This window comes from Thermobia domestica, chromosome 14 (assembly GCF_964235325.1).
Source record: "Thermobia domestica chromosome 14, izTheDome1.hap1.1, whole genome shotgun sequence".
Lineage (NCBI taxonomy): Eukaryota > Metazoa > Arthropoda > Insecta > Zygentoma > Lepismatidae > Thermobia > Thermobia domestica.
The window spans coordinates 14,973,608-14,999,822 of NC_137467.1; the positions used below are offsets into that span (position 1 = coordinate 14,973,608).

The 26,215-nt window shown below is 36.1% G+C and overlaps 2 protein-coding genes across 6 annotated transcripts in view; one reads left to right on the plus strand and one right to left on the minus strand.

Annotated features, from left to right (window-relative positions):
- The window catches only part of LOC145669542 (uncharacterized), a 505,866-nt gene that overhangs the window by 251,724 nt on the left and 227,927 nt on the right, over window positions 1-26,215 (plus strand). The gene's annotated exons all lie outside the window — the stretch shown is intronic.
- The window catches only part of LOC145669540 (uncharacterized), a 174,257-nt gene that overhangs the window by 9,919 nt on the left and 138,123 nt on the right, over window positions 1-26,215 (minus strand). The gene's annotated exons all lie outside the window — the stretch shown is intronic.

The window sequence follows — 26,215 nt, forward strand, 5'->3', positions numbered from 1 at the left end:
GTCCTGGATCCGCCCCTGGCAAACCTTGCAGACAGGCCTCGTTCAACAGTACAAACAATAATTGCGATGTATAATGTTTCTATCACTGTGCGAAACCATAAAAAATAATAATAATAAAAAAATAATAATAATAAAAAGAACTGGAAGACCAAGGGTGTTGAGTGAACAAGTTAAACGTTACATTATTAGGGAAAGAAAAAAGGTTCCAAAAAGTAGTGTTGTGCAATTGGCAACGGATCTGGAAACACGCGGTGTTAAAGTATCAGCCAGTACAGTGCGGAATATTTGCAGGGTATCATGGTCGGATAGCCAGGAAAATGTTCTGGGTGAACAAGACAAATCGTATAAAGAGACTAAAGTTTGAAAAAGAGTATAAAGATAAGGGATCAGGCTTCTTTCTGGAATAGGGTCATATTTTCGGACGAAAGTAAATTTAATTTTATCGAGTCCAATGGGAGGCGTATGGTATGGCGCAAGGTGAATACAGAGATGAATCCTCAAAATCTCGTCCCTAAAGTAAGACACGGAGGAGGGTCCGTGCTCGTCTGGGGTTGTATGAGTGCCTCAGGAGTGGGTCGTCTCCACCTTATCGATGGAGTGATGATCCACAAAGTGTATATTAACATATTAAAGGAATATCTCCATACTAGTGCGCAGAAGATGGTTCTTGAAAACAATTTATTGTTCAGCAAGACAACGACTCCAAACATACAGCGGAAAATACTCGATTGTGGCTACTCTATACAGGGGCGGATCCAGGACGGACTTCTGGGGAAGGGGCGGTCGGCAGTAATACTGCTACTTTTAAGAGCTCCAAACCTGTTATGGATGGGTTTATTTATATATAAAATAAGAAAGTTTCCTCTTGTGGGGGGGGGGAGCGGTGGCCCCGATCGCCCCCCTCTGGATCTGCCCCTGAGGTTTGCTATCTTTCTCAAAGACTTACCCTTCTTATGCACTTTAATAATTACTTTTCTTGTCTCCTCATTTGTTTCTGTTCGGTTGCTTCCCATTTCGACAGCCCACCGTGCAGTTTTTTCACTCCTATTCACAACTAAACTCATTCTGTTACTCGTCATGCTATACAGAGGTGTATACTCAGGTGAATACTAGTGAACCCCAGTTGTGGTATCTTTGTTTCGTATTCGTACGTCAGGTGTACGATCACTTTTTGCGTCTACTCTATACATTTTCTACGGAATTTATTTATGGGGCGTTTACACTTAGTCGATTTGCGTTCGATTCAGTTGAATTGACGTCACTTTCAACTTAATCGACCGTGTAAACGGGACTTCAACTTAATCGCTTGTTGATCGAAGGCGACTAATCGACTGACAACTGAATTGAAAGACGTTCTATTTTCTGTGGTTGAAATAATTGAACACATCCATCGATCTGATTCGGCCTAGTTGCTTCGATTTAGTGGCAAATACAGCGAGTCGATTTACTCGTGCGACTAAATCGACCAAGTGTAAACGCCCCATTACTTTCTGACCATTAAACTTGTCTTTGTGGTTCTTTATTGATATATTCATAAAGCTTAGTTTTCATTATTCATATTGTGTGTGTTATTACACTTCTTAAATTTTCTGTTTCTTTTTCGCAGGCATTCTCGTTTCAATAGCATAGGTGTACGAACACTTTCTGCGCTCACTGTATGTACAGTAAATACAAATTTATAATTTTTGACTTTACGAAGTATACAATGTAATTGTTCAATAATTAACATAAGCAGGCATTCATTAATTTATATTAATATAATAATTAACAAAACTAATAAGCGGGTGATTGAGTTGAGTTGAGTTGATTTTGAGTTTAACGTCCCTTTTCAGCATCGAGGCTATATGAGACGTGGACCTACTGATTAACGTGGAATCCGAACCACATGAGCTCCCGCCGGGAATCGAACCCGGGTCTCCCACGCCAAAGGTAGCGGGTGATTGATGACTCAGTGGTAGAGTTTTCATCTATGGTATTCTAACCCAGGACATGTGGGTTTTCGATGGCTAATTTTGTGTTCGAAAATTTTCCCGGTGGTACTCTTGGTTCCCTTTCTTATATTTGTTCCATCATCACTCATTAACGAATTTAGTTTATCAAAACTCTATAGCCATATATTCATTCTGTCCGTCAGTGAAACAAACAGTCTCAAGAACTATCTGATGGATTACCAATCAATTTTGGCCATGATGTACAGAGTCAATAGTTAAGAATCGAGTTCCCTGATGAATGTAATATTCAAACCGGAAGCGGTACAAATCAACCATTTCCGGTTTTAACGTTAATCATTATATAGTAAATATGGTAATAGATAGCGAGAAGCGGTTTCCAGTAATCGACATATATAACATTCATGTAGATAGAATGTTACCCAGTTTGTGCATCTGCTGAAAATAATGAGCTTAGGTATTTAGAGAGCATTTTCCGCTTTAGAAAATGTGTGCTTGGTAAAGAATGTAGAGAATTATCTCAGTCAGGCACGTAGCTAGAATATGGTAATAGGAAGTGGGGGGGGGGTCTGTCACGAAATACTGTGGTTATTTATCAGGGGCTCAATCATTCTAAACTATTTTACTGGCAACATATATTGGTTCGTTTAGCCAAGATTTCTAATGGGGGCATGATATGAAATACTGTGGTTACACACCAGAGGCTCGATCAATCTAAATATTTTACTGACAACATACCCATATTGATTGGTTAGGACAATAAAATGAGGATATATTAGTAAGTATTTTAATAAGAAGCTATGAAGAAATCTCGAGTAAAAGAATATAAAAAAAGTATTGAAAAAGATATCGTCTTCCGAGGTCATTCGAACGGTGTCGAGAATTTTGCGTCTGGGAAATTTGCGCCCTACCTCAAGAACAGGGAAAATTGCGCCTGCGATGTACCTCCACCGGGAAGTTTGAGCCCTGCGAAATAAAAGAACCTACTGGAGCTTACGCATTTCCTCGGAGGGGCTGCCATTACAGCATAAACAATCCTCCCCCCACAACCATGCCATTTGTGATTTATTTTCATTGTGGCTATATAAGGGGAGAATAAACTTCAATATAAGCCAAAAGAACACAACGGATCAACGCAATCACTGCTTCTTCCAGAGATGATTTTGGGGGAACACTGGCCTCCCCAGAGCTCTCAGAGTGCCCCCTCGGAGGAGACCAAAATAATACGTCTATAATATAATAATAAATAGAATAGTACCAGCAGTGACCCCCCTCCGGAATACTAAATGTGCCCCCCGGAACATTTTTCCTGAAAGAACGACTGAACGCAATTGTGTGTTTGAAGTGTAATTCCAGCAAGTAAACACACTGTACATAGTTTTCTTGATAATATTACTGAACTGATTTTACATTCACTTTACATTTTCTTTTCTATATTTTGTGTCCTGAAAAGCCAAACAACTCGCAAGGATTGTGAACAGAGATATCTGGGTAGAGCCAAACAGCCTTTTGTAGATTAAATTATACTCTTTGATTATATTAATAAATAATTATATATCAGTTATTTATACTTTTATTGTAAATTTTGTAGTATAATGAAAAATTGTATTTGTATGGATTGCCCTTTAGTGAACTAAAATTGTATTTTTTTCATTTGTTCGGAATATTATAACGGATGGAGTAACTCACTGAGACGATGAGAGGCAAGCCTAGTTCAAGTGCGAGTGGAAGTTACTTTACACAATACAATAATAAGTTGAATTGTAGGGCGCTAACATCCCAGTGCAAATATATAGCCGGCGCATTTTCCCCTCTTTTTGGGGTAGGGCGCAAACATCCCAGTGCAAATATATTGCGAGCGCATTTTTTCCTATTTTTGTGGTAGGGCGCAAATTTCCCGGGTGCAAAATTCTCGCATTCAAGGAAAATATAATGTCCGTGAAGTTGACAAGTCACTTATGTCAGACTCCAATTTTGACTTTAAACGTCGCTAGTGCTATGTTAGTGTTCGATAGTGACGCAAATCGTTAGTACTCCACAGATAACGTGTGCTTTTTAAATAATGGATATGTCTTCTAACTGCATGCCAACACGCCCAGAGGTTAACCGTTAGAGCAAGTAAGTGCTCATTAGTGCCATTAACATTAGCGTTAATGTCTCCATCGTACGGCCCTTTGAGTAATAATAACACCACGTTTTTTGCTAGTCTCAATGCGTCCCTATATTCTCGCGAACATTCTGACGTGCCCAAGTTAGTTACTTTTTTGGGGGGGATTATTGTTTATCTGTTATTGTTTATTGTTTATTGCTAGTCTGCAGAGTAGTCCTTACATTAATATGCCATTGTCCTTGATAATCATTGCGTATTTACAAGCAATTTGTTATTACTGTTAGAAGATATCAAAAAAACAACAGATAAAATCGACTACTTAACGGTTCATATTTTTCTTTTACAATACATAAATGATTAATAATAATAATAATAACAAGACTATTCCAGCATAAAAGTTATCAATTGCATCACACTGGCAACAAGCGACGCATATTTTAACTTCATAAAAAATCGTTTCTCACGATTTTCTGGAAAACTACGTATGATAACATCTTCATTATGTCAAGTTGTTTATCTCAGTGTGATATATGTCTTACCTCTGAACAATATCACAGTAAAACAAAAATTAAATATTAGGAGTACATCGTACTTTTGGACTACATCTCATTAACCATGGGAAGATTGAGTAGTGTATACTTTAGGATGTAAGTTTCAGCTTAACTTGCATCATACATTCTTAGGATTACAAAAAGGAAATTTGTTCGTTTGCATTTGAACAAAATTCTTAGGATTACAAAAAGAAAAAATATTTTTTCCGAAATCCGGATTTTTTCCGAAATCCGGATATTTTCCGAAATCCGGATTTTTTCCGAATTCCGGATTTTTTCCGAATTCCCGATTTTTTCCGAAATCCGGATTTTTTCCGAATTCCGGAATTTTCCGATTTTACTTTCCGGATTCCGGAAAGTAAAAATTCCGGAATTGGCCATCCCTACTTTTAACCTTAGTCCCACTTTTCATTTTATAGTCAGTAGTGCCCAATGCTTTTAGTTTTAGTCCTATTTCTTCATTTGGTAGTCAATAGCACCCAATGTTTTTAATCTTACTCTCATTTCTTCTTTTATAGTCAATAGTACCCAATACTTTTAATCTTAGTCCGATATCTTCATTTTATGTTCAATAGCGCCCAATGCTTTTAGTCTTAGTTCCATTTCTTCATTTTATATTCAATAGTGCCCAATGTTTTTTGTCTTAACCTCATTTCTTCATTTTATTGTAAATAGTACCCAATGTTTTCAGTCTTACTTCCATTTATTCATACTATAGTCAATTGTGCCCAATACTATTAGTTTTAATCCCATTTCTTCATTTTATATTCAATAGCGCCCAATGCTTTTAGTCCTACTCTCATTTCTTCATTTCATCCTCCTCCAAACTCTTTTTTAGTGTATTTTATAAAAGTTTATATATATATACTAGCTGAACCTGCGCTCTCTACACAGCGCATCATTCCAATATGAGCATAAATATCCTTCTCATTTCTCATATCTGTACATGTCCCTTTACAGACATAAGTGAAAGAAGTCTAGAAAAAAAATCGACAAGGCGTATCATAAAGGGGAGATTTTATCGATTTTTTTTTTCAATATCTCGCACCGATTGCAAGATTTGAGCCTGCTTCCGGTTGGAGATTCTAATTCATGCATGATCAATGTTTACTTTCTTCTTGCATGCAGTATGCAATAAGCAAATACATTACATATACAATTAATTATAATGGCAGTTATATATGGTGTTCATTGGACAAAACACTCCAAAAATAAAGATTCATCTTACTGCTTAGACTGAAGAAATGGTTATCGTTCCTTTTTCATTATTTGGCTATGAAACAAACGCCTGAGACATATGCAACCCCTATATACAACAATATGATGTTGGAATGTATAACACGTAGGATATGATGCTTTAGTTTTTTTTAAATTCCAATGCTTCCAGTGTACCCTAAAAAATGTAATAAAGAAATAATGACCATGTTTTTTAATATTCAATTAGAACTGGACAATCTACGCAAAATTTCCAATCGATCAGTGAAAACGTCATCTTTCTAGAGCCTGTAGTTTCCGAGATCTCGTTGTCGAAAGTATTGACCACAAACATATAAACGTCCACAATATATAGTTTAAAAGAACTCTGAAGATGGAAGCACAGTTCACGTGCATTGATTTTAGAGAAGGCTTATTAAAATACAAAGGCTTTGAACAATAATTTTAAAACATAAACTTTTTGAAAATGATGTATTTAACTAATTTATTTAAAGTACACATACTCAAAATGTTATGTTTGTCTCTGTTAAACGTGAAATCACACATAACCGTAAATGAAAGATTTTAAATCCAAAGTTATAGGTTGGAGCTCGGGCGCTTTTAATTGCTATTGTAGCATTTTAATAATATATATAACAATATTTATCTTTTAGTTTTTATTCAGTATCCTGCAATTCTTACTCCTAACTTAACTTAAAAACACTTCACGATTTCAATGTGAGAGCGTGCATATTTTATTTCCTAAGAACATTTTACAAAACTTAATTTAAACTTTTATGTTAAGAGCCTGGCATACTAAAAATAATACAAAAGTTACCTTTTTCTTTTGCTTGTTTGTCATAAGTGAAAGGAAATTATGAAATGACACTTGACCACAGTCATAGACAATGTTGTGCCAGAATAACATTTGCCCCAAAATCTAAGTTAAAGCAGCGACCGGAGGAACGAACTCAAGTGCATTTGATTACGTATAGTTTTGTTTTGGTATTCTGTGAGCTACTTTTTAAATAATATTATTATTTAATTTTAATAACTGTATGTTAAAACTATTTTGTTTATTATATACTAAATACAACTATTATTTAAAAAGTAGTTCATAGGATACCAAAACAACATGATGCGTAATCAAATGCAATTGAAAAAAATGAAATCCTTGAGTTTTACGTCCCACGGTTATGCCGGTTAGGCTAAAGGAGACGGTGATTATGAGAAATGAATGAAATGGTGGAATGAAGAAAGTGGGAGGAAACGGGAGAACCCCGAGAAAACCCACGCACACGGTGTTTGTCCACCACAAAGTTCACTTGGCGGGAGCAGGGTTTGAACCCGGAACCCCATATACCAGAGGTAAACGCTCTACCACTGAGCCACCGCGGCCCCTAAATGCAATTGAGCTCGTTCCTCTAGTCGCTACCTTAAATTAGTTTTGGGAGAAATGTTATTCTGGCAACACTGTAATTTCTATGGATGACAGTACTTAAAATTCTTCTTGTTCATATTTTCTGTTGTAGCATAACATTATCTATGATTGTAGTAAGTTGCATTTCATTATCTCCTTTCACTTATGAAAAACAAGCAAAAGAAAAATGGTAAATTTTGTATTATTTTTAGTATGTCAGGCTCTTAAGGACGCGACATAAAGATGTTAAACCAGTCTTCAAACACTCGACCATCAATTGAAAGAATACTTAATTAACAAACGTTAACTACGCATTTACACAGTCTGAATACATTTTGGTAAAATGATTAGTTATAGTGAAAAGTATATGAAAATATTTTATTGTCACAGGGTTTACATGCTTGTGCAAAATATGAGCGTTCTACTTAGTGTAGAAGTGCGTGAAGTTGAAGTTGCAAAGTTTGAAAGTAACAAACAAACAAAAGTAAACTAGAATAAAATATTGTAATAAAATAGGATATCAAAAATTTAGATATAGTGAAACTGAAACCAGATAAGATTGTTCAGTGGTGTACGCGATGAAGGTTTCCGTGTTTTAATTCTCCCTTGAGCAAGATATTATGGGCAAATAATAATAATAATAATAATAATAATAATAATAAAAAAACAGTAACACATCAGATAGCGTTGTAAGTTACTTTTCTAGTCCCTCATCGAATTCGGCAGTGTGAAATGAGTTTCTTATTGACTTTATGTCGATGTAATTGTTCTCTCGAATGCTTTTGCGATGTGTGCATTGATTTCGAATATACACGGGCTCTAAAACGGACCATTCTGTCGACTAGCAGTTTAACCCTCTAGAGACGGTTGTCAGTTTTCAGGAAAAGAAAAGACCTAAAAGCCATCGAAGCTTATGATTGGGTATTGATTGACTTATTTGGGCAAACCACACCCGTCGTCTCCGTCGAGGTGTGTTTATATACCACAGCCGTGTTATTATTCAGTTCAAAATCTTTTGTCGTCGCGAATTCTGTCGAGGAATCTGAAGCTTAAAATATATAAAACGATAATCATGTCTGTTCTGTATGGTTGCGAAACATGGCCGCTTACTTTGAGGGAAGAATGTAGACTGAAAGTATTTAAGAACAAGATCCTGAGACGAATTTCTGATCCAAGAGGAACAACAATGAAGAATGGCGGAAACTTCATAACGAGGAACTACATAATTTATATCGTTTACCAGGGTCATCAAATCTAGAAGGTTTAGTAGGCAGGTCATGAAAAAAGTATTAACGCTTTGAAAGTTTTAACTGGAAATCCGATCGAAAAACGACCATTAGGAAGACCTAGGCGCAGATGGGAGGACAATATTAAGATGGATCTCGCAGAAATAGGAATACAAAGTAGAAATTGGATCCAGTTGGCTAAGGATAAAAATCAATGGGGAGCTTTTGTGAACGCGGTATTGAACCTGCGGGTTTCAAAGACCATAGAGTTAGTTGATAGTTATACTTAATACGAGCGTAATGTTGTAGATTTTATTAGATTTTTTAAAGTAGTAATAAATGGCCTAATTTCCGAACTTTTTATACTGTTTACCATTCATGAGTTATTTTAAAATATTACTCCTACTGCTAATAGTATTATGAATTCATAATATGCATAAAGAGTGTAAAAATAAGAAAAGTTTTTTTATGCGTACATTTGCATCAGAGATACGTACTTTTCCAAGCATACGATTCGTAAACTTGGTATCTTGGTAAATTGGTATATTGATCTTTTAGTTTTTATTCAGTATCCTGCAATTCTTACTCCTATTGTCCTTAACTTAACAACACTTCAAGATTTCAATGTGAGAGCTTATATATTTTATTTTGTAAGAACATTTTACAAAACTTAATTCAAATCTTTGGAAGAAAAGGAATTGATTACCATCTGTCTTTCTCGATGACGCTGAGACTATTAAAAATCGATGCAAAAGAAGAAAAATAGCTTCAGATACTTTTGGCTAAGGTATTATTTTGTGTTTCCTTTCCAAACGAGTATAAAACAGAGGCAGGCATTCTTGCTTTGCAGTCGAGAGTTCTGAGATTCGAATCTGTTGGGCGACAATCCTAAGAGGTTTATCCTCAGTTCTATGAAGTAAATACGGATATCGTATATTTTAACATAGACCGTAGTCGGCTTCTGTTTTTTCCCCTCTCTAGTTGTTGACTGTTAATAAAGAGTTAGGTTTAATTATCATTGCACAGACGATATTTCTAAGTTCTTAAAATAAATAATATCGTATCTTATAATCCTTCGTTTCTCATATACGAATACAAAGTTACTAATTCTATGAGCCTATTAATCGTGTTATTTTCTTCTCTCAACCAATGAAGTCATTATAGTGTCTTCGAGCTAGTAATAATATTTCACTGATGGTGAGTCATTGGTGTAGGTAGTTCTGCTTTTTAGAGAATGACTCATTTATGTTTCGTGATATTTCATTTGAATCGTGACTAAAATATTATTTTAGGTAGGGCTTAACCTTCCACTTCTATGTACAGAGTTATTTCTTGTGTACTTTATATACACAGAATACAAGTGTTAAATTTATACATGAAGCACTGTATAATACTATTTATATAAGTATACATGTGCTTCACATAGTGCAATGCAGTATAATTAAAAATTGTTAAGTATGAATATGAGCCCACATGATGCTGTTATTTCGTATAAAGGTCATATAAAGTATAATTTATGTATAAATATACGTTATATCAAAAGATGCTTTATATAATTTGTTTATAAACATACATGTTTAATGGTATTAATTGTCAGGTGTCACGTGCTCTTTTTGATTACGTATCATACCAAATTCCCTTCATCTTTTAATAATGTTTGTATATAAGACTCCTGTTCATATGTACGTATGCCTCTTTTATTCTTGTTAATATATAAATATTCACCTTAGTGCTATTGATACATGTGTTCGTCTTAGTGTATTAATATGTGTATTCATTTTAGTTATGGCGATTCATGTGTGCATCTTTCAATAATGATATATAAGTACGCATCTTTTAGTGATGTTGATACACAAGCGTGTATCTTTTAGTGCTGTTGTTGATACAGAACTTTGCATCTTTTAGTACTGTTGATACCCAAATGTACATCTTTTAGTGCTGTTGATACATAAGTGTGCATCTTTAAGTGCTATTGATATACAAGTTTGCATCTTTTAGTGCTGTTGATACACAAGTGTGCATCTTTAAGTGCTATTGATATACAAGTGTGCATCTTTTAGTGCTCTTGATACACAAGTGTGCATCTTTTAGCGCTGTTGATAAACAAGTGTGCATCTTTTAAGTCCTCTTGATACACAAGTGTGCATCTTTCAGTGCTCTTGATAAACAAGTGTGCATCTTTTAGTGCTGTTAATACACAAGTGTGCATCGTTTAGTAGTGTCGATATAGAAGTGTGCATTTCTTCGTACTGTTAACAAGTGTGAATTTAGTGCTGTTGATATATAAATTGACATATTTTAGTGTTGGTTATATATAAGTGGACATCTTTTATTCGTGTTAATATAGGCCCTATAAATAGGCATGTTTTAGTGCTGTTGTTATATGGCTTCTACTTTTAGTGCTGTTGATATATTCCTGCTACTGTTAGTGTTGTCGATATATAAATGTGTTGCTTTGAAGGTTTTACATTCTTCTTTCGTTTTTACTCATTTGTCATCCAGTCAAACCAAGAGTTCATGTTGCAAAAGAAATGACACTATGAGTATTATAATACGAACGGCAATTCAAGGTGTGGGGCATATGAACTTGTTTTCCTCTGTTAATTGTACTTTTGCCATTACGTTCTATGATGGGTAATTAGTGCATTGGTCGTAAAATTCCCTTGGGACTCACATGATGTTAGTTTTCAAGACTAATTACTATTAAAGAAGAAAGGATTTTTAAACTTTTATACCGCACTAATATTATTACTTTTTTTTTATTTCGTGCAATTATTAGTATATTATCTTCACCGCAAAAACTCGTTATGCTTTGACCTGTTTCTGACCTTTTCGGCAACCAGTACAATTTAGAGGTCTGTTTTTTAGCAAGAGTGTTTTAGTCTGAAGAGTAGTTACGGTTTAGCATAGTCCACTCGCGGCATAATTAAAGCATTTATACATATAGTAGGTATTTATTCTTCATTAGTTAAGTCCAGTAAGCAGTTGTTTTCAACCGTTTGATATTTACGAACCAGAAAAAAAGCAAACCACCAAATTCACTTGTGATAAATGTTCTGGTTTGTATATTTTGAAAGAAAAAGACATGAAGACACCCCATGTACATATATATAAGCAAATATATACTTCCTTACATCCTAGTTTTTTTACCTAGCGTACTTTTCATAATATTTATGAGTGAAATACTAAGGAAATGTAAAAATAAACAACCAAGAACAAAAATTGGGAATTGGAATTTACAACTAATCTCCATACAGTTCCTCGTCTTTGCCCACGATATAGTTTTGATAGCTGAAACCAGAGTGGAAAAAATCATGATTAAAAAATTTTTTTTGTTAATTTTTAAATTTAATTAAAATAATCGCCAGAAGAATGCACATGGGTATATGTCCCACCAGTTCTGAAGTAAAATCTTGGCTTTTTACTCAGTATTTTCATTTCCGCACTTAGCACTGAATTTATAGTCAGTCTACAACTAAGGGACTTATTATTATTATTTTTTTTAATTCTCTTCTTGTTTTTAGGTTGGAAAGTAATTCTGCGTGTGAACGGTTAATATAAGAAAACTCATATTAGTTTTTTTTTTTTTTTTTTAGTAACTATCAAGAATTTCTTATAATAATACATCTATAAAAGTTATTAGCATTTATATAATATTTATCTTATTAACAGGTTGACTGCCAAGATGATTTGAGGGTACTGCTCCCAGGAGGCCATAAATTTCTTCTTATCTTTGGCTCAATTATGAATAGTTATGTCACATTTTTGTCGCGATATTTTGCTTCTCCCGAAAATGTACCAATGGGAGCCGAGGACCATATGTCATGCTCATGGTCTCACAGTAATTTGTGACAATAAGCATCATATATGATGCTCAAAAACCTGAATAGGTTAGTAATTTGTGATATCAAGCATGAGCATCATATATGGTGCTCATGGCAGTCAACCTGTTAAATTGTGTATTATATATACCTGTTTTGAGATTCTCAACTAGAATGTGTAATAACACAATTCACTTCGATTTTGTTTTTTCTGTATTTTTCGGATTAATGTTCTATCTAAGAGCACTACAAGGAGAAATCTTAAAGACCATTTGTAGTCTACGGCCATAGATGGCCATTTTGTACTGGGATCACTCGGGCTCGCGCTCACTTTTTTCACTCACTCGCGATCACAATCACTTCTGCCAACTGGGCTCGCATTCACTCGGACTCGCGCTCACTTCTCTCGACTAGGTTCGCAATCACTCAGGCTCATTTCTGTCAGTTGGACTTGCACTTACTCGCACTTGGACTCAGTTCCCGCAATTGGGCTCGCGAGCGTCGGACTTGCGAGTTTGGATACCTATGGTCTGTGGACTATAGCTTGTGTAAGCTGCACTAGGGTTACAAATACTTTTTTTTTTTTTTTAATGTTGTTTGGGTTGGTCCTACTTTTAACTAGATATCTCCGTTCTTTCATTAAGCATTTCTTGTAATAAATAATAATAAAAAAACCGGTAATGTTGATATTTACATAAGAAAATACAAAATTTATGATCGTGAGAATATTGTGGCTTCTTATTGCACATTCCTTTTTTGTGACATCTACTTATTTTGCTTCATAATCAAGTAATTATAATCATTACGCGTTCAATGATGTAGAACAATTATTTACAGTTTGCAGTCACAAAGTATCTATACAAGAAGTATCGTAAAAGAAATTTAATAATAATAATAAGTTTCCGTTCTGTCATAATTCAGTAAAGAGAAAGTTGACAGATAAATACAAATTATTCTCCAATAAATGCAAAAAGAGCTTTGAACTGTAACACATTATAAGTTCCTGCTAATCATGCGTACATTTCTAATGCAGTAAGTGTCACTGATATTATTAGTGCAGTTTTTGTTCAACTAATTACTGGAAGGAAGTAACTAGAAAAACAAGGAGTAGGCCTTTATTTATTTATTACATATTATGACTTTAGTGATACTATTATCTGTGTGGGAACTGGGTCTAATGAGGAGATTGATACTCCCTAATGCCTATAAACACTATCTAAGCGATCATTAGAGTAAAGATTCTTTTGTTTTGTATGGTTCAACGCCTTGGGAAATCGCTTTGTACGAAAAAACATCAGGAGATGAAGGGAGGAGAAGGTGTCGGTTATGTAATGTAACGGTACAGTGCATTAGTATCACAGGAGATTCTTCAATCGCTGTTTCATAATTTCTTATTGTGTGTTACTTTTTATACGGGATTTTTTTTTAGTTCGTTCATCAAAGTAGCAATTTCCTATTCGCCTGCTCATTAGTCGGGTAAATAGTTTTTATATCTGCTGTAAAAAAAAAAAAAAAAAAAAAGGAAATATATAATATTGTCTTCTTGATAGAATTATGCATAATGTATTATTGTTCAACATTACCGAGGGTGTGAGATTCATCCTTTATAGATATACAGTATGTGGTTCATGGGAACTACATGTCTATCATGTCATCTTCAACAGGTTTTGCTTCTTTGAAAAACGAACCGATTTGGTGAAGCTAATTTGCAAGTAGAACAGCGTCTGCCCAAAAAGTATCGGGACTGCATTCAAGAAGGAATATATATATATATATATATATATATATATATATATATATATATATATATATATATATATATATATATATATATATAGTGGCTTAAAATTCTTGAAAATAAGATAATTTTTCGTCAATATATCGAGGCAGCAATTCTGCCGCGTTTGGTTCGCTCTTCGCTTCCTGGAATTCCACAACCGGAACATCCTTTAGGATTGTGTCGAAGCTACTTGTACTCTTTCTATCATTCCATAATGATGTCCTTTCAGGCTCCGTTTTATCGAAAAGAAGAGAAAGTAGCCGAGCGGGGCTAGGTCTGAACTGTATGGAGGGTGATACAGCATTTCCAGAATTGTGCTTCGCCAGAAACTCGTTACCGGATATCTTATTGTTCAAAATATTCGGATCGAGCTCAGCGTGTTTAAGTCGTCGCTGCGCTTCGAAGAATCGCTGTGTGTTAAAACCACAACTTTTCAGGAGAAGCAAAAAACATTCCGAACTCGTAAAATTTTGCCAAATGTACACGGAAACACTTGAAAACTTTAATAAAATTGGTTATGCGTTTATTATGCACTGGACATGGTTGTAACTTGCTTCAACAATATTATATTACTATTTCTGTGTTTACTTAGTACCTTTTGCTCCTTTATAAGCACATAGAGGATTTGTAAACTTTAATCAATATGTTCGTGATGAGAATCTTAAGCCATAATTTCAATCTGTAATTTTTCATTGTTGTGGCGAAACAATTGAATATTAACTTACCACATTATAAGGGACGCTGCCCGACAGCTTTCAGTTTAATTTGCACGATATAACTCATGAAAAACTTCGACAAAAATGTCACATAGCGGTCCTTCCAAACGCAACGACAAAGTGCTAATTTTGATTAAAAATGCACTTCAAGTAGTTCACCAGTTTTCCCCTGAGACTGATAATCGCGAATTTATTTTTATTTATTCAGAAAAAAAAAAAAAGAAATTGCCGACCTTCGCTCGTTAAAAGCGGAATAAGAAACGCTGTGGCACATACCCCCTTGTTTTGAATAAGGATTTTATATATCAAGTTTCATATGCCTATGTCTAACATGTTTCTAATCTTAAGCGATTTCGAGGTATGACCATCTTATTATAACAATTGCAATCTCCACCCTTTTTGTATCCCGCGTTTTTTTCTTTTCTTCAGCGACTGGAATCTTTCGAAATGTGGATGTGGAGAAGAATGTAGAGCATTAGCTGGGTCGAGCGGAAAACGAGAGAAAGGGTGTTAGAAATGTTGGGGGAGAAAAGCAGGCCCGTATCCACGGGGGATCTAGGGGGCCGCTCCTCCTTAAATTTTTACTGTCCCCCTAAAATTGTCATGTTAGACTTGCAAATGAACTATAATATGGTTGGACACTGCCCCCTCCCCCCTACATTTTTAGGGCTGGCTACCGGCCGGGAGAAAAGGACAATTTTAGATATTATTAAGAAGAGGAAGAGAAACTGGTTGAGACATTGGCTAAGAAGGAACTGTATCATGAGGGACGTGCTAGAGGGTGTGGTAACACAAAAGAGAGAGAGGGGCGAAGGACACTACAATTTATGGACGATATGTAAACAGAAAAATCGTACGTGAAGGCGAAGAGGTTAGCGGAAGGCCATGGAGAATGGAAGCTTCTCAGTTGCGGCAAGCGACTTGCAAGCAATGGCAGAATACCCCTGATGGTGGTAATGATGGTTTTCTTCTAGCGGAAATATCGAAAAGACGGTGAAACACGTGTTTGATTGTTTTAAATGCGAAGTCCATATACCAAATTTCATGTTTCTACCCTTCACACATATGAACGTTTTACTATAATAATTGTTACGTCTATTTCTCCTTTCTCTGTCGAATTTTCAAAAATCGTTCCTTAGTGTTCTTACGTCACAAATCAAGCTTAAGCTGTATGGCTTGGTCGTTGATCAGTCACAGTCAGTCAGTCACTCAACTCAGGACATCTTTATGAAGCTCTGGAGGACGGTTGATCAATTTGCATTGTTAGGGATTTCTGAACTTTCGACATCTATAATCATGTTAACCCGTCACGTATGAGGGATGATTATCCTCGCCGATCACACTATCCGGGGAAAGGAAAGGGAGAAGGGATTGGAGAAAGAAGGAAACGGCCTGGAACCTATATGTTAAGAATAATGCTGTCAAAATCGGTTTTTGAAACAACCGAAAACCGCAAATGTCACAAAAATTCGACAGCACTAGTCAGGAACCATCCCGGTATTTGCCTGGTGTGAATGAGGAAGACCTCACTCAGGATCAGGCCGGTAGCCAGCCCAAAAATGCAGGGGGGGGGGCGATCGAACCGTGTTATATTTCACCACCATATTATAGTTCATTTGCATGCCTAGCGTGAAAATTTTAGGGGGACCGGCCCCCCTAGACTTCCCTTGGATACGGGCCTGCTCAGGATGGCTGGCTTGAAAAAACTGTTTTACACTTTTTCGACCGAGTGTCCCCAACGGAAATTAAAGCCGAAACCGCTCGCACTATTTGTTGATTGATTGAAAGTACCGGTACGCCTGAAAGAAATACTGTAGTGTATACCAATAATGTTCTTTTAAAACATGCTATCTGTGAAAGGCGTATTTCTTCCTTGGTTGGAGATCATACGTCCATGTGGAAGCGAAAGTTTAAGTTACCAGTTGGAGAAGATACATATTTCACGAGTCATTGTTGTCACATGAGGGGAGAAACTCTTATATATATATATATATATATATAAGGATTTGCAAATTCATTCTGATTTTGTTATTCAAATCTTTTAATTAATTTACCTCTTTTCTATTATACGAAGTCATTGCACGACACTTGACTTCTGCCAGGATACAAAAGATTCTTTTGTGTGTTCTGGATAAGAAATTTTTACACTTTCTCTCATCACGTTTAAGACTTTTATAACCGTGATTATGCAGTGGTTTGTTCTTTTTTTTTTTATATATGATATGATTACTTTTTAAAAGAAGTGCTTAGTGAAATTTATTATTAAGTCTAATGGGCAAATGCGCTTTGTGACCAATTCGTGCTCAAACTATTAGCTTCTCGCACTTCTCATTGCATTAAGGAATTCTGTTTACCAGCTGTCTAGAATTGTGTAACATAATAGGCGTTTCTCGGTTGACGGTTCATTCCCTCAAGTTTTTCTTATACATTTGTGAAAATGAGATGAAATCTTTGTTTTACGTCCTACGATTATGCCGGCTAGGCTTTAAAAAAAAAGAGGGCGATGATGAGAAAGGAATGAAATAGTGGAATGAAGAAAGTGGGAGGAAACGGGAGAACCCCAAGAAAACCCACGCTCCCGGCGTTTGTCCACCACAAACTCACTTGGCGCGAGCTGGGATTGCACTCAGGACCCCATGAACCAGAGGTGAACGCTCTACCACTGAGCTACCGTATCCCTTTATACATTTGTGAATTATATCGCTACGTTAATGGTATTTGACATCAGCGCCATCTTAGTTTTAGCCTTTTTTTTTAGTTTAACGTTCCACGATTATGTTCCGATGCTAAGGTTAATGGTGATAGTGTTGCCCTCGATACGAGAAATTTCTCTTCTCGTCGTGGAAAACAACCAAGAGTCGAGACAAGAAATTCTTTTTTTTCTTTCTTTCTTTCTTTAAGTTCGAAACGATACTATGAATATGACAATACTCGTCTCGTTTTCAAAATGAAACAAGAAATTTCTCTTTCGTGGGCACGTCAGCGAAAAGTGCCAGCCATAACTTTTCCGCAGGCTTGTCTAAACACATTAGGCGTAGGGATGGGCAAGAGCAAGTTTTGTTTTAAACTCGACTCGATTCGAAACAGACATCTTTGAGTTAACTCGAGAACTCGACTCGAATTCGAGTCGAGTTTCGAGTGGAGTCGAGCCAAATCCTCTGTGTAGTTTCCAGTATTCTCTTCAAGTATCCTACATAGACAACATAATTGTTATCAATGATACTACTATTACTACAAAAAGTCCAACTGCGCGAAATTTCAAGCTTCTAACTATGTTGATTTTTAATATATTCACGAGGTAAAGAAAGTTTTTTTTTTGTACTAATCTGAGTTGAGTTGATGTTGAGTTTAACGTCCCTTTTCAGCAGCAAGGCTATATGAGACGTTTGTACTAACTTGAAATGGCGGATTTCGCCTAACAAAGATTTTGTCTATATTTGTGAAAAAGGTATCGATATTCATCTCCAGTTAAAGGATATTTTGGAGGATAATATCCTCGCTTACTGTATTTATGCGGGAATTTACATAGGAGGGAGGGAGTCAAGTTAAGTTTTGCCGAATTAGTCCCAGAAGCGACAGTCCTATTAGCGACAGGAACTGTTATCTGTCCTATGAGCGACCGATTCATTTACATTGAGATGATGAAAGATGATATGATCCCCTCTCGTGAAATATGTTTGCCTCTGGCGTTATCAGCGCCCGAACAACCTTGCTAAGAAAAATGTACGTGCCAGTAATACAGTTCATCAAATATATTTTCCCTCTACAGTGAGTACAAATAAAACTTATTTTAATTTTGAGTTAAATTTGACATAAAACATATCAAATAACTTAGCGAGACAACAGGGACATTTCCATGAAAAGTATATTCCTATGTAATTGTTGAAAATCCAGTTGTAATATCCCCTTTCTTCAAAAGCTCTGATTTCTGTACTTAATTTGATTCAAATCTAATTACTCACTAAGCACAACAATATATTTTATTTTGAAAAACTTAAACGTGTATCAGTTTCATCAACTATCTACTTTTTAGACTTCCTAAGACTATGAATAAAATTTTAAAAAAATGTCAATGATAAAAGATAGCCTTTGAGATCCCTTACATCTGATTGGCTATTCTCAACCAATCCCACCAATTACAATACAGTTCACTCTAAACAATCCAAAAGGTAAACAAACTCTTTAAAATACCTTCCTCCCTATTGTAAGCTACTAAAACGTAAACTAATTGCTTAATTTGCCTTTCTTCCTTGTTTTGACTTATACATAAAAGCTTGTATAGCAATCTGAAATAATCCCTTATAACTAGACGAACTGTTAAGTCCTGCGAGAGATTTATAACTTCTGTAATAATTTCTTCAAATACACCGTGTTTTCAGATTTCTTTGATATCCTCAAGTGGTGAACACTCTCTTTCCATGGGAAGGCAGGGATCACCCCCCTGGCTCACGGAAATGTATACCTAATATAGCAAACCACGTATATTAAATACCAGATATACCAGACATGGTACAGCAACCATGATGATGACCCTCCCTAGAAAATTTTCTTCGGGCGCCCCTACCTCTTTCTGATTTATTTCTTATGCCATAAACATATTCAATCTAAACTTATGCTCCGCATCATTTTAACATGAAATTTTAAATTATATTAGAATCATAGACAAAAGCGTAGCTACTCTAACTATTTAGTTAGTTTTCCCCTTGATATAGTCAGTGTATTCATAGAAATTAATTCAAAAAATTAATATAAGGAAAAGCGTATAAAATATTGTTAGTGTAATGAGAGTAGTCTCTCTTATTAAATTCAGGTAGAGCGAAATTTTTCATAGTATATTTTGTTAGATTCTAAATCGCATTAGCATGAAACAAGTTAAAGAAGAGAGAACCTTATCTTCTTCCATTATCTTAGTGTGAACGAATCGGTGACTCATAGAGCAGTTAACAGATCGAATCGGTCGCTCATAGGACAGTTCCTGTCGCTAATAGGAATGTCGCAAGTGGGACGACACCAGTTTTGCCAAGGTCCGGAACTTCAAAAAGCATTCCTGTGAAGGATATCTGTAACCTTACAGGATTCTCACCTTGCGTCATTTAAAAAGATTTTGAGAGATCATTTAAAAAAAATCATCAAAGTCGTTTCACGTTAAATCCCTCGACAGCTGGATGAAAAGTAGATGCTCTCCCGGATAGAAAGAAGGCTTTGTATAGGATTATAACATCGAAATGTTCATTGCGAGGCAGACATTTTCAGACCAAAAGTACCCTCGGAAGTGGCATTTTCCAGTGTCTAAAACATAGCTGATAGAAAGAGTTCTCGGACGCTTGTAATAATAAGATGCAAAGATTCCAATAGTATGTGGAGGTGGACGGAGATTACGGAGAAAGTGACGTAGAAATTTCACCCAAATGTTGAACATGAGCGGAGTTATATGTAAACGGCACGTACTTTTGGTGTAATTACCTCGTATAGCGCAGTGTAAAAAGTTTTTATCCAAATTTTCCTGTTTCTTTCCTACCATTATGGCACTTTCTGTATGGTATCAAAGCATTTATATTTTATTATCACATACAAGTAGATAAATCTGTTATCGTACCCATATTTAGACACCAGACTTAAAATTGTATTTGTGTTTGATTTCGAGCTATATACAACGATAGAGCAATGGACACAAAACAACATAAGAGAGAACGGTCCTAAAATAATTGCATTATTTAAAAGAGATGCTGAAGCACTTGTTTCCCGTCTAACAACAAAAGATTTCCGCGGAAAAACGTGAGAAAGTTAATTTCTTTCTTTAGAATTGACTTTTGATTTCGTGTATCATCAAAATAACTGCATTTCGCTGGCAGGTTGTAAATTTCGTGAAACTCAGCTGTAATATTCCATGTCATTTAACTATGTGCTTACAGCTGAATAACGTTATAAATCACACTTTGTATCCTAACATTAGATATGGAATTTGCCCTGTTCTAGCGTGGCTGATAATTGTCTCATTTAAGATTATCATTGTTATTATTGGTGAATGAAACGTTACAGGAATATCATTCGACATCTTACTTCCGGATTTTTACAAGGAATTTGCATTCAGAGGTTCAGTATGTGTTGCTGTTTCCTGCTGTGTTTCTTAATTGTGTTACAGATAATGTTGCTCAGGAGACGTCACGAAAACTAAGGTTATCTTGTCTCGTAAATTGTGTAGAAGTTTTGCTTTGTCTTGATTCCCGAAGAAATCAGTCTGTCTCGTCTCGATTCTCGAAACGTTTTTCCTCGTCTCGTCTGGTGATTTTTTAAAATTTCTTTTTGTAAATTTATGTATAAAATTTATGCCTTAAATTTTTCTTAATTTCATCTAGAAGTTATCGGGGTCCTTCGTCACGAGAGGTTTGAACTATATTTATTATTGGAGTATATTGTATAATTACTTGCGTATAGAGACTAGGGATGGGCAAAACCTTTTTTTATAAAACCGAAAACCGGTCTCTATAAAAACCGAAACCCAAAAAACCGACATATCGGTTTTCTCCAAAAGTGGTTCGGTTTTCACCGAAACTGGTTTCGGTGAAAACTTTTCGAAAACACATAAAGCTATTTCTGTGGAAATGGATTCGGTTTCCGGAGAACAACGAAACACCATTCTGGTCAGAAATAGAACAAATTTTGAAAAAAAAAACGGAATAGGTTTAGAAGAAAACCGAAACCGGATCAGGTGAAAAACCGAACCGGTTTCGGAGAAAACTGATAACCGGTTTCGGAGAAAACTGAACCGATTTTGAAGAAAACCGAAACCGGTTTCGGTGAAAACCGAAAACCGAAAAACCGGTTTTGTGCCCACCACTAATAGAGACCGGATGTTTGGGCATTAAAAACTTGGAAAATAGGCACTTCAAATTTAAAGAAATAGGCACTAAAATGTAACTCGAAATAATGAAGATAAATACCCAATACAATTAAAAAATAAATTTAAGTCACGGATAACATTCAAAGAATATAGAAACATACCTGTTTGTTAATATTTTCTTTTACTATATATAAACGAAGCTTGACTTGTATTCTATGTATATTTGGTAAACACTTTCTCTACAGCACTTTATCACTACACATAACAGTCCAAATTTTATTCACTTTATCACTACACACAGAAGTCCAGTTTTATACCACTTTATCAGCATACTTAGTAGTCTAAAGTTTACGACATTTTATCACTACAAACAGCACTTACATTTCTCGGAAGAGACAGAACCATTTCTTGAAATACTAAATTATATATATTTTCCCTAATAAAGTCTTATTTTGAAGAAAATGCATAGAATAGGCAATATTAGGCACTAAAAGCAATTATTTAGGCAGGAACGTGCGAAATAGGTAAAATAGGCAAAATAAAATTGGCTTAAATTGAAACTATTAAAACGTTATTTTTGATCATATCTTTAATATTAAAGAATAGGCATTTAGCCTAACATTCGGGCTCTACTTGTATACCTTTAAACGTTGATAAATCTTCTTCATTATGTTCGTACGATCACTTTCTAATGTATAGTGTTTTATATTATGAATCATATTACACTAAAACGGGTTTGAAGTAGTATTGGTCACGCAGGCGCGTACCCAGAAATTTTTGTTGGGAGCGGTGCAAAGCGTGCGAGGAGAGAAAATGAAATCTTTGAGTTTTACGTCCCACGGTTATGCCGGTTAGGCTAAAGGAGACGGTGATGATGAGTAATGAATGAAATGGTGGAATGAAGAAAGTGGGAGGAAACGGGAGAATCCCGAGAAAACCCACGCACACGGTGTTTGTCCACCACAACGGTCACTTGGCGGGGCTGGGATCGAACCCGGGACCCCAAGCACCAGAGGTGAACGCTCCACCACTGAGTCACCGTGGCCCCCGTGGGAGGAGAAAATACGATACTATAAGTATTTGCTAAGTATTGTCACCTACATTCTTGAAAAAAATTAGATTGTTTTTAGTACTATATATAAAAAGGGAAAGTAGAAATGAAGTGGAAGATCAACATTTTAGGCTTCGAAGTTACAGCTACCATTTCATTGCTAAATGAGTATAGTTTTATAAAGAAAGTGTACTAATATATCGTCGCATGAGAACCAGGCCCATATCCAGGGGGGTCGAGCCCCTCTAAATTTTTGATGGCCCCCCTTAACTTTTCACGGTAGGCTTGCAAATGAACTATAATATGGTGATGAACTATAATATTTTGGATCGAGCCCTCCCTAACTTCAGCCAGGCCCCTCCTACATTTTTGGGCTGGCTACCGGCCTGATGACAACCAGAGGAACGTAACTGCAAAAATGCGGTTTTTGTTTTCTTCATGTTTAGACACAATTTTGAAAGCCCCACTTGGTGTAAATGGAACGTAACGCCATCTGTTCTGCTTGTCGATCATCTATGTAGCTCAATTACCATATTATTAAAAAAAAAAAAAACTCATCTTTCTCAAAAAATAGTATTTTTGTCTTCTCGTCTGTAAACCTACAAAAATGGAGTTAGGTTCCTCTGGTTTTTCGTGCGACGATATATCGAGTTCTGAAGTTTTAAGGTGTTCGGAATCAGTGAGTCCCCGCGTAGGTGCGCCCCTGTGGCCGCGAGACTTGTGAAATTTGTTGTCTCGTCTCGAATTTGAAAATGTACTTCCCTTCTCGTGGGCAGCACCATTCGTGTTCAGAGCTCCAACGTGTGTCCTGTCGTGTTTCTTAAATTGTGTCACAGCACATTTTTTTTTTCTGAAGGTAAGATAAACGGAAAAAAAGTTTCATAATGATCATACAACAGGCAGCTACGCAATGCGTAATAGAAAAGGGAGGAGAGCGGTTCGAATTACTGTGGAATTTCAAATTAGTGAATTCCAAAATATTAACCCATTAGTGCCCGGAAACATTTTTAAAAACATATTGCTGTAATATGCTAATATAATATATGTTTCATGGGGCCGCGGTGGCTCAGTGGTAGAGCATTCACCCCTGGTGTTTGGGGCTCCGGGTTTGATCCCAGCCCCCGCCAAGTGAACTTTGTGGTGGACAAACACCGTGTGCGTGGGTTTTCTCGGGGTTCTTCCGTTTTCTCCCACTTTCTTCATTCCACCATTTCATTCATTACACATCATCACCGTCTCCTTTAGCCTAACCGGCATAAGCGTGGGACGTAAAACTCAAAGATTTCATTTCATTTCATAATATATGTTTCACGTAGTACAAATACACTACAAAATCGTGATTTTATTGCAATTACTTAACCGTGACACCATCATGGGCTGCCCACAAATGTGGTCAATGAGCACCAATAGGTAAATGTTTACCCGCCAACAAATGTGGGCAATGAGCTCTTGGGGTTGTGGATTTCGTGTACGTTCTTCCGTATCCTCTTGTACTTATTCATAGCAGAATGGCTAACGCGTATGCTTCCTATGTACGTAGTTCCTGGTTCGATTTCCAATGCGGATATTTTCTTTGGATAGTAGAGTAGATCTAATTTTGAACAGTAGGTCGGTCCGGTCTTACACAACTTCGGTGTCAAAAAAAAAAGTTAAATTCAACCTTAGTTCTAACAGAGTGAAGGAACCAGGTCACTGATCTTTCTTGCTCCAATTTCTTAAATTGGAAATCATGTTATGTTGCGGTCAGTGGCGTATTTAAGAGGAAGCTTCTGGGCTTAAGTCCCCCCCTGAAAGTTTATTTACTGTATTAAAGTAAATGAAATATCTTACAGAATTTTCACCTTTCCAGGAATAAGGTTAGCAAAGCCCCTTCCCCCCGAAACAAAATCGTAAATACGCCACTGGTTGCGGTTATTACCAAAACATTTATTTATGAATAGAAATAAAATTATGTTTAAGCTTTGTTCGAAGAAAACTCGACTCATAAAGTAAACTATCCTTTGTGAGTTTGTTCATGTGAAATGACTCCAACCCGTATTGTAAGGTTTTGATGAGAGATTTATTTGTTAAATATGAACAAAATTGTCTGAGTCGTTTATGAGAAAATCGTCCGGAAAAGCTCAGCTACAAAATTAAACTATCTCTTGTGTATTTGTTCTGAACTAATAATCTATAGCATATTATCAGGTTATGAATGAAACATTAATGGAATATGAGCAAACATCTGAATCGTTTTTGAGAAATCGTCTGAGAAAACTAAGTCCAGAGTAAACTACCTTTTATGGATTTTTCAGGACAAATGAAATAAAATGAAATCTATAAGTTTTACGTCCCACAGTTTTGCGGACTAGGCTAAAGGAGGCAGTGATGATGAGAAATGAATGAAGTGCTGGAATGAAGGTGGAAGGAAACAGGAGATGCCCGAGAAAACCCACGCACGCGGTGTTTGTCCACCACAAAGCTCACTTGACGCGAGCTGGGATCGAACCGAGGACCCCATGCACCAAAGGTGAACATTGTACCACTGAGCCACCGCGGCTCTTCAGGACAAATGAGTTATGAACCGAAGATTAAAAGTTATAAATTAGATTATTAATCGAATATTTATTTATGAAATAGGAACAAAATCACCAGCCTCGTTTTTGACAAAAAGGCCAAGAAAGAACTAATCCCCAAAAGTAAACTATCCCTTCTGGATTTTTCTAGAAAAAAAAAAAAAAAAACGAATTGTACCATATTGTAGGGTTGCTAATTAAACATTGATTTATGAAATAAGAAATAATCGTTAAGCCGTTTTTGAGGTAATCTTATTGTTTTATTTTCATCCTTCAGCAAACCACTTATATTTTGGAGTAGGAAACAATTCAAAAAAACTCTTCGAGAAAATCTTAACTTCAACATTTAGTCTCAATACGTTGAATGGTATAGCCTCTAGGGGAGTGAATGAACATACATACAACGAGACAAACGGACAGACAGAAACCAAAAATCCGTTTATCGGCATGTGGGCACCATAAAATGTGTAAATCCTTTAAACCGTCGAATTATATAGAACCAGGAAATCTCTGCTATCACCGCTCGAAAGTTTACAAAAAAAAAAAAAAAATAATCTACAGCTCTACTATAGATTCCATAAATAATAAATAAATAAATATCTTGGTGGCGTTCCGTCATGCCTGTTATTACCCCCACAATGTTAATTTCTATCCCCTCTAAGAAATGGGGCTGTGTACGGGCCTACCAGACAATAATAAGACTAGTTATGGGTCAAGAGAGTTCTAGAAGGCAGAAGTGAGTGATCGACAGTAAAATTACTTTTGAGGTTGTAGAGCAATTCTTGACTGTGGAACGAATGTAGCAAGAGTACATGTGCACAGGCCTGTAGCCAGCCCAAAAATGTAGGGGGAGGGGGCGATGCAACCATATTATAGTTCATCACCATATTATAATTCATTTGCCAATCTACCGCGAAAATTTTAGGGGGACCCGGCCCCCCTAGACTCCCCTGGATACGGGCCTGCATGTGCAAAGTATGTCTCTTGCAGATATTTTCTTA